The sequence below is a fragment of the Lathyrus oleraceus genome, chromosome 3 (genome assembly GCF_024323335.1).
Source record: "Lathyrus oleraceus cultivar Zhongwan6 chromosome 3, CAAS_Psat_ZW6_1.0, whole genome shotgun sequence".
Classification (NCBI taxonomy): Eukaryota; Viridiplantae; Streptophyta; class Magnoliopsida; order Fabales; family Fabaceae; genus Lathyrus; species Lathyrus oleraceus.
Window position 1 is genome coordinate 467,840,074 of NC_066581.1, and position 9,610 is coordinate 467,849,683.

A 9,610-nucleotide genomic window follows, 5' to 3' on the forward strand; every position below is an offset into this window, starting at 1 on the left:
GGAAATGGTATTGGGGCAATGATTATTACTCCTCAGGGCACACATTTTCCTTTTATAGCAAGGCTAAATTTCAAATGCACGAATAATATGGCTGAGTATGAGGCCTATATCATGGGATTTGAAGAATGTATTGATCTTAGGATCAAACGTCTTGATGTTTATGGTGATTCAGCTCTTGTTGTTAATCAGATTAAGGGTGAATGGGAAACGAATCAGCCTGGCCTCATCCCATATAGAGATTATGCAAGGAGGATTTCAACTTTCTTTACTGAGGTCGATTTCCATCATATTCCTCGAGATGAGAATCAGATGGCAGATGCACTTGCTACGCTTGCTTCGATGATTGTGGTAAGACTCTGGAATGAGGTTCCCAATATCACTGTGATGCGCTTAGACATACCAGCTCATGTATTTGCAGTAGAGGTGGTGCAAGATGATAAGCCATGGTATTATGATATCAAGTGAAAGATAAGAAGACTTTGAGGAGATTATCTGGCAGTTTCTACCTCAATGGCGATGTGCTTTATAAGAGAAATTTTGACATGGTTCTGCTCAGATGCGTGGATAGACACGAAGCAGACCTGTTAATGACTGAGGTCCATGAGGGTTCATTTGGTACTCATTATAACGGACATGCCATGGCTAGAAAGATGTTGAGAGCAGGCTACTATTGGCTGACAATGGAGTCTGATTGCTGCAAATATGTGAAGAAATGCCACAAGTGTCAGATCTATGTGGATAAGATTCATATTCCTCTGACACTTCTGAATGTGATTTCATCACCATGGCCTTTCTCCATGTGGGGAATTGACATGATTGGCATGATAGAGCCGAAAGCGTCAAACAATCATAGATTTATTCTCGTAGCAATTGATTACTTCACCAAGTGGGTTGAAGCAGCATCATATGCAAACGTGACCCGGCAAGTGGTCGTGAAGTTTATCAAGAATCAACTCATATGCCGTTATGGTGTGCCGGATAAAATCATTATTGATAATGGATCTAACTTGAACAACAAGATGATGAAAGAGTTGTGTAGTGAGTTCAAGATAGCACATCATAATTCTTCTTCTTACAGACCCAAGATGAATGGGGCTGTTGAAGCTGCTAATAAGAATATCAAGAAGATTATCCTAAAGATGGTTGTTACGTATAAGGATTGGCATGAGATGCTGCCATTTGCCTTGCATGGATACCGTACATCTGTCCGCACTTCAACAGGGGAAAACCCTTTCTCTCTTGTTTACGGCATGGAGGTTGTGCTCCCAGTAGAGGTGGAGATCCCATCAATGAGAGTCTTGATGGAAGCCAAGTTGACTGATGTTGAATGGGTTCAGAGTCGTTATGACCAACTGAATTTGATAGAAGAAAATAGATTAACTGCCATGTGCCACGGTCAGTTATATCAGCAAAGGATAAAGAAAGCCTTTGATAAGAAGGTCAAGCCTCGTGTGTTCCGAGAAGGTGACCTTGTGCTCAAGAAAGTCTTGTCTTTCGCACCTGATTCCAGGGGCAAGTGGACTCCAAACTATGAAGGTCCATATGTTGTTAAGAGAGCCTTTTCAGACGGTGCTTTGATACTTACAACTATGGATGGGGAGGATTTCACCCATCCTGTGAATTCAGATGCAGTCAAGAAATACTTCGCCTAAAAATAAAAGCAGAATAGCTCGCTAAGTTGAAAACCCGAAAGGGCGGCTTAGGCAAAAATGAGCGTCTCGGTGGACTAAAAACCCGAAAGGGCGATCTAGGCAAAAGTTAGAGACATAAAAAATGAATATGTATCACGCTAGATTGAAGACCTCACCCTGGGGCAATCTAGGCAAAAATTAGGGATTTGGCAAGTAACTGCATCCTGACAAGACTTTGTTCTACAAACTGTCGTCTGTCAGAGATTCTCGCTCAGTCATCGTCAACTGAAGCTTCAAATACATCAGATTTAGAGTTGGTGGAGAAATAGTCATTATGTTCAATGTAGCCCTTTCCAATATATATCACCAATTTCAAATTTGTAAAGATCTATGGAGTCTTGCCATTTGCAGACTACCATTCCATCAAATAAATTTGAGCCTTTATCCAATCATTTGCACTCTTATTTGTTTTTATTCAACAAATGTTTTGCATGTTTTAACTGAGAAATATCATTGTTTTAAATAAATAAGTTTTCATAACTTGTTTTTAAACAGAGTGAACATTCACAATGATAAAAAGATGCTTGGGATGTCTTCAGTGCTCTCCCAAAGATGGTATGATTCCCAACAGGGTGAGACATTTGTTCATATTCCTGGCATGCTTATATCCTCTTCCTCTGGAGCCTTTTGTGGTTTTTCTCCCGAGCAGAGGGTTTGATAAAGATATTCATCCCTCTTTCCTTCAGCAGAGTAGTGATCCTCCTCCTTAACAGGTGTGATATCTGTGGTAGTACAATGGTTAGTGGTGACCTTGGAAGCTTCTGATTGGTGGTTGTTCCCCACAGAGATCCATCCCCTCCTCTGATAACTTCCCTAGTAGAGTTGCTTCTACGGCGAATCTTATCTGTGCGATGATCCTGTCCCCAGCTAGAATGACTGATGCTCATTCCCCTGCAGAGATCTTTGTTTCCTGGTATCTCTTGCCCCCATCAGATTGGATGTTCTCTAGTGGGCCTGGCTTTCTCTCTTGAAGATGTAGTACCAGATTGTTGTTCATTGATTCTTGGACCTATTTGTGTTAGATATGTCTGTTTTGTTAGCATTCATCATACATAAACCACACATATATGCATAATTTTTAACATTCAGATATTCATGTTGAATTCGTTGCCATATATCTTTGCTTGTTATCTCCTGCTAGTTGGTAATATATTTCCCCAAGCAGATGTCTGTGTTGATCTCCCCATGTAGAGTCATCCCCATAAGCAGAAAGTGTTTATCCTTCCTTCCATATTCCCCACTGAGTTATGTCCTCGTGGATGATTGTTATTCCTGTTTCCTCCCAACGCGTATATTGGGATGGAGTCTCCCCTGAGTTATATCCTCATAGGGATGAGTCTTGTTTCATCGTGCCTCTCTAGTTTGTTCCTAGATTAGCTTCTTGAGATTTTCCCTGCACTTCCCTGTGGTTTAGATGAATAATTGCTCAGCAACCAGTAATTATCCATCTTTTCCCCAGCGGGGTCTATGGCCTTCTACACTCATACCGGTAGTTATAAGTCCTATTTCTTTGGTTCTCTACCCTTATACTGGTAGTTGAAAACCCCATTTTCCCCCCTTGTAGAGTTAACCTTTTTGTTCATCCTAACCGATGACGGTTACTCTTCCGTGGTTTTCTACCCCGCATCCGGTAGATGTAATCCCCTCCTTGACGGTTATCTTTATCCAATATTCGGTATCGATATTCCTTCACCTTTTGAGTATATCTCCCAGTAACCAGTGATATGTCTCCTGGATCGTTGCCTTTGTCAATGTATCCTCAGCGAGTCATCTTTCATTTAGCCTTGGCTGGTAATGATTGTCTCTCCCTTTTTTTGGTCATCATTTTATACCTAGTTTTTGGTATCCTGATGCTCCTTTTCCTTCGGTCGATTTATCCTTTATTAACCCGGTAACCGGTTGTGGATAATCTTCCATGCGAGTATGTTATCTACGTTCTGACGGTAATAAATAATATATCTCATTGACTCTTTGGTCTAAGTCTTTTGTTCTTCCCCAGTCGAGTAAGATTCGTATTTCCTTTTGTGGAATCAAATACCCATCCTATAATCGAGTCTGCTTTTAGCCCCTTTTGGATGATGAGTGTCTTGGAAATATTTCTCAATTCACGCATTGGTTGGTCACCTATTATATGCCCAGTAACCGGTATCCCTGGTGTTCCTTCCCTTCTGCTCCCTATTATGACTTTTGTCCCCTGTGGAGTCAGATTTTCCTGAGTTGAAATATACCTTTTTAGGTTTTCCTCAAATGATTTCGGATGTTTGGTATCTCTCACCTTTATACCAGTCTTAGATATTCATTCTCCCCGAGCATGTTGTTGTCTCACCCTTATACCGGTGTTTGGATCACATGTCTCTTTGAGCTTATTACCTAGTAACCGGTAATACCTCATCCTGGTGTTTCCCCAGCGAAGTCCCTTGGTGGATTCTCCCAATCTGAGTCCGGATTGTCATCCGAAGTTATCGTTTATGGATAGTTCCGCTGTATTGTCGTATTCCCCAATACATGCCTCTCTGAGTCAGCTTGAGTCCTTCCATTGATTCATTTTCATGGAATCCTTCTCGTGTCTCAGCAAGTTCTAAGTCGTGACCTGCTCACGCAATTTATCTCCTTTTCTATCCCCATAAGAGTCCCAGAGTCTCTGTCCCATGGAGTGAATTACTCATATGGATCGTCAGTTTCTCCGAATTTCCTTTTTTTCTTTGTGGACACATATCCCCACAAAGTATTACCCTTTTGCATACATGCATTTGCATCATGAGGTCTCTTAGGGACCAAAATTTGTCTCTTTGTTATTATTTAAGCCCATTCTACCTCGTCGAGACGAACATTTTAACCTTCACTTCTCCGGCTAGAATGACCTTAAATAGGGGCATCTGTAAGACCCTAATTTTTACCCTAAGATCCCTCATGACATCATTACATTGCATTTGCATTGCCTCAAGGATCATAAGCATCTTGGTTCCCTTTGCCTTTGGGTTGGGACCTCTTGTGAATGGGTTGAGATCACCAAGCATGTTTGAATTGTATATCATTTCTTTTCTCATTTTATTAACTCAAAATCACAAAAACATGTCACTAACATCTTTTGTTTGTAGCTTGAGCAGTCACAAGGTCTAAAGCTTCTAGGAGATCCTTTGTGCAATGATATGGTCAAGAGAAGATGAAAGCAAACATGGTAATGGTTCCCAAATCTATCATCCATCAAAAATGCCTTCCAAGTATCTCAATTCATCATTTTGATCAAAGCAAGTCAAAGGGTTTGAGGTTTGTTTCCCAAGGAAACCCTGATTCATCTATTCATCAACTATGCCTTGCTCTTGAAGCAACCTCAGCCCATGGTCAAAAAAAATCAAGGGAAGTTCTTTAATTCATCATTTAATGCATATTTGAACTTATTTGAGTGTCCTCAACCATCAATTCATCAAGATATGAGGTGTGGACTTGAGAAGTTGATCAGTCAATTCATCTGACTATTTCGAAATACACTGAGACCTAACTTTTTATGTGTTGGTCAAATGGATATGATCCCAAGAGAAAACATGTTCTTAAGGACAATATGAACAACTTTCATGTTCATAAACATTTGATTTGAAGCTTGTAAAATCATCATCCATTCCAAGACATTATAGGTCATTTTGATTGAAACCCTAATTTTGGGTCAACTTCCCAAGAACATAACTCCTTCATTTTTCATGATTTTGAGGTGGTACTTAATTCATTGGAAATATTAATGTGTCTAATTCAAATGTAGTGTTGAGAAAAATTGCAAAATCTCAAAAGAAATACATGTGATAATGCAAAACATTATAGGTCACTTTGGACTAAATGCATTGAAATGTGAAAAAGTCCAACTTCAAGTGCCCATAACTTCTTCATCAAAAATCCAAATTATTCAAAATTTAGGTCCAAATTGACTGCCTTGAAAATATATACAACTTTCATGTTGAAGATTTTATCATTTGGAGCTTGCATCATTGAGACAGAAGGGCTTGAACATTGGCCAAATTTGGAAACTTCACATATGCATGTTTTGCACCTTACACTTCAAGCTCAAATTTCATTAATTTCCAAGGCCCAATTGGAGTTTTGATCAACATAGCATTTGTTCCTTATGAAACAAGCTTTCCAACCATTACCCATAAGCCGATGTTTCAATTTTGGAAATATCATTTTCGAAGAAGAGAACCTTTTAGTGCATTTTTGGAAATTCATTTCAAACACATTGCATGAGCTCATGATATCATATCTGCACGTCCATTCCTTCTAATTATGATGCAAGCAATCAATTCCAATCAGAATTGGGCTCTTCATGCGCCTGTACAGGCCCATGCATGGAGGCCCTCTTCTCCCATGCACACTTTGTTCATGCATATCAGATGGCTTTGGCTATAAATACAAGTGCTTTGCTCTTCATTTCCTCAACCTAAAGGCGTCTAAACCCCTGCTGAATTGAATCCACACCCATACCAAAGGAACAAATCTCATTTTTCTCTAAAAATTTCAGATCTAGAATTCAGTTTCCTCGACTGTTTTCTTAAGATCTAAAGTTCCTAGACCTCTTCACCTTGATCCATTGAAGCTTTTGTTTACAAAAGAACTCCAAGATAGTGCCTCAATTCATCTCAATTCCAAGGTTTTGCTCAACTGCGTTTTGCTTCGAAACAGCTCATATATTGTTCCATTTTCCTTGATTGTGTGTGATCTGAAGTCCTCTGTATAGAGGCATCATTATTGTGTTCTTAATTTTTGAAATCAAGCAAGTTCAGTTGAACACCACCAAAGTTCCATCTCTGATTTCTCTCTCAATAGGGATCTAGAGTGGAATTGAGTGGCACAGGAGTGATGTACACCACTTCACCTTTCGAACGGTACCTAGATCGCGCGTTTTGGTGCACATTTATATCTCTGTAATTTTTGGCCTTCGCCGGAGCTAGCCGGAGAAGACGGTGGCACTGGCCACCGTCTGGTCTCCAGATTGGATCTGAGCCGTCCATCTCAGTTTCCGGATCTAATCTCATCCACACATTGTTATGACTTTCAATAACGCGCCATGTGATTCAGTTGACTAAGGACCTTGGTGGAAGCGCGCTCAGAGGACGTGTGATGTGCCAGCTCAATTAATGAGTCATCACCCAACGCCTCTCCTTTTTTCTAATTTTTAATTTCTGATTTCTATTTTCTTTTATTTCTTTTAATTCCATTTTATTTCTAAAATCCATATCTCTTTCATTATTGGTCCAAAAATTATGGGACCAATTGCATTATTTCTATTTTAATTTCTAGTTTCTAAAAATGATTTTTAATATTTTTTATTTTATCATTTACTATTTTTTAATAATTTTCTCTTTTCTGGTTATTTTTAATTCATTTTAAATAGTTTTTGATATCCAAAAAATACAAAAATATTTTCTCAACCTCTTTGAATGATGATAAATCTATGAAAAATACTCTCATCAATTTATTAATTGATTTGAGATTTATTTGAGATTTTAGTTCAATTAGGTTATTTTTATGCATTTTTGTTTGAATTAAAATAGTTTCTAACTTTTAAAAATGCTGAAATTTTTTTGTCAAACTTTGTTTGACCTTGTTGAACTTGGGATAATTCACTTGGACTTTTCAAAGTTGATTTGAAGTGAGTTTGAAGTTTGACTTTTCTTTAATATTTTAATTCAAGTTTTATTTTAAATATTAAAATGCCAAAAACATTTTGTTTATTTCTTGACTTTTAATCTTCATTTTGCTTCTGTTTTCTATTGTTTGACCTTGATCTTCTCTATCTTTGGTCATAGCTTGTTGATCATCTCATCCTATTTCATTTAATGCACTTTAATTCTTCATTTCTATTCTTCATCTTCTTCTTCTTCTTCTTCTTCTTCTTTTCTTTTTTTTGATCAATGAGTCAAAGGTTGGTGGTTAGCATTGATTAGGGAGGTTCAATCTTCCTTGATTCAAATCTAATTCATCTTGATCAATGATCAAGTGAATGGCTTTGCATTAAGGATAGATTGCTTTCTAAATCATGCAAAGGACCTAAACCAATACAAGATCATTTCTCATCTTCTTTTTGGCATGGAAAGTTGTTGGAGTTTGATTCACTAATCAAGATCTCTAACTTGTGTTGTTGCCTACATTATTATTGACCGACCTCAGATAGTTGTGACTTCTACATAAGTCCAATTACGATTGCTTAACATAACGCTAAATTTGCCTTATGGCACACTAACTACTAACACTAACCATTAACCATTAACATTTAATTCTTGCTCTTTAAATTTATGCAATTTACTATTCTTGTACACATTATTCATTTGCTTTTCCTTTTGCTCATTTGAGCACATATTTCTGTTAATGCAATTTGCCTTTTGCTCACTTGAGCACATAATTGTGTATATATTATTGTGCTTGTGTTTTGTTTTGTTGGTTGTGTACCAAATGCAAAGAAATGGACAAATGGACTTAATTTCTAGGACTTTTCCTATGAAAATTGGAGTAAAAGGACCTTAATGTTGAAGATGGACTAGAAGGACCAAACCTCTAAACTCACTCTTGTCCATTCTTGATTTACTTCATGGAACTTTTGATGTGTGTGCTTTTGTGCTTGGAAATTCTATGAGAGCTCAAATTGAAGAACCATTGCCATGTTCATCCAAAGTGAAAGATACAAGATACATTGAGGATCTCCTAAGGAGCTTGTTGATTGTGTTGATTGCTTGAGCTTACTATTATTTTGCTTGCATATTCCAAAGGATGGGAGCTACTTGGATCATCAATATGATCTCAAGAAAGGAACTCCATTTGTGGTATTGTTTCTTATCCTTCATATCTTGTATGATTAGGACTTTAGCCATTCTTCTTCTTCCCTCCACTCTAACCCAAGCCAAAACTTTTGTGCAAGCATTTAACACTTGTTTTAAACATTAGAAACCTAAGCCTTATGCTTTTGATTTTCAAACTTTCTTTTCATAACACTTATTTTAAATTGAACTTCTAAATCAACTTTGACCATATTTTGTAAATACTTTTCATTGGTAAATACCACTCATTCAATTACTTTTGTGGTTTCAATGGCCACTTTCTTAATCAAATCTTTTATAACCTTTAGCTACTAGGTTTGAGTTATCCTTGAGGTAGATGTAATACTCACCTATATCCTTAGTGATGGACAATGAGTCTTCCATGCTTATTATAGGGTTAACCCCTCACTAGCATGTTGAAGCTATCCTCACATGGTGGATTTGTGGTTTTTAGGTTGAGTTTTCTCCCTTGGATAACAAAAGACCTTAAGGCTTTTGGACCAATCAATTCACCAACTCATTTTTGAGATTTTTACCCCGAACTACGAGGTTTTGATCCTAATCTTTTATAAGATGGTACATAGGCAATGGGTTTATCCATCCAAACACAAAAAATGTAAATAATTTGTATATTCTCTTCTCATCTCTTCAATCATGTTTGCACAAATAAATTTTCACAAAATGCCAACCTTACAACAAGTATGAAAAGGGATCCCTAGGAGTACCTAGGATGTTTTGGGTGCTTAAAACCTTCCCATTGCATAATCAACCCCCTTACCCAGATCTCTAACATTTTTACTAGTTTTTGATTCGATAAAACTTTTAGGTTTTTGTTCGCTTTCTAACCATTCCTTTGGATAAATAGAAGTGCGGTGGTGACTCGACTTGTACGGTTTACCTTGGATTTAGTCAATATCTCTAATGGTAACGAATACCCCGCTACAGTAGCCCTGACCCTTCCACCCAAATCTCTAACAAGATCCATAATCCTGCTTTTAGATATTTTCAGATGATTATTGCCCACACTTTCCTAGGGAAGAGTGACACTGATACACACGTAAGTGCTGAAGAGATTTTCTTCATGTACTGTACCACTCAGTCATGCCCAGTAGCTTGCGG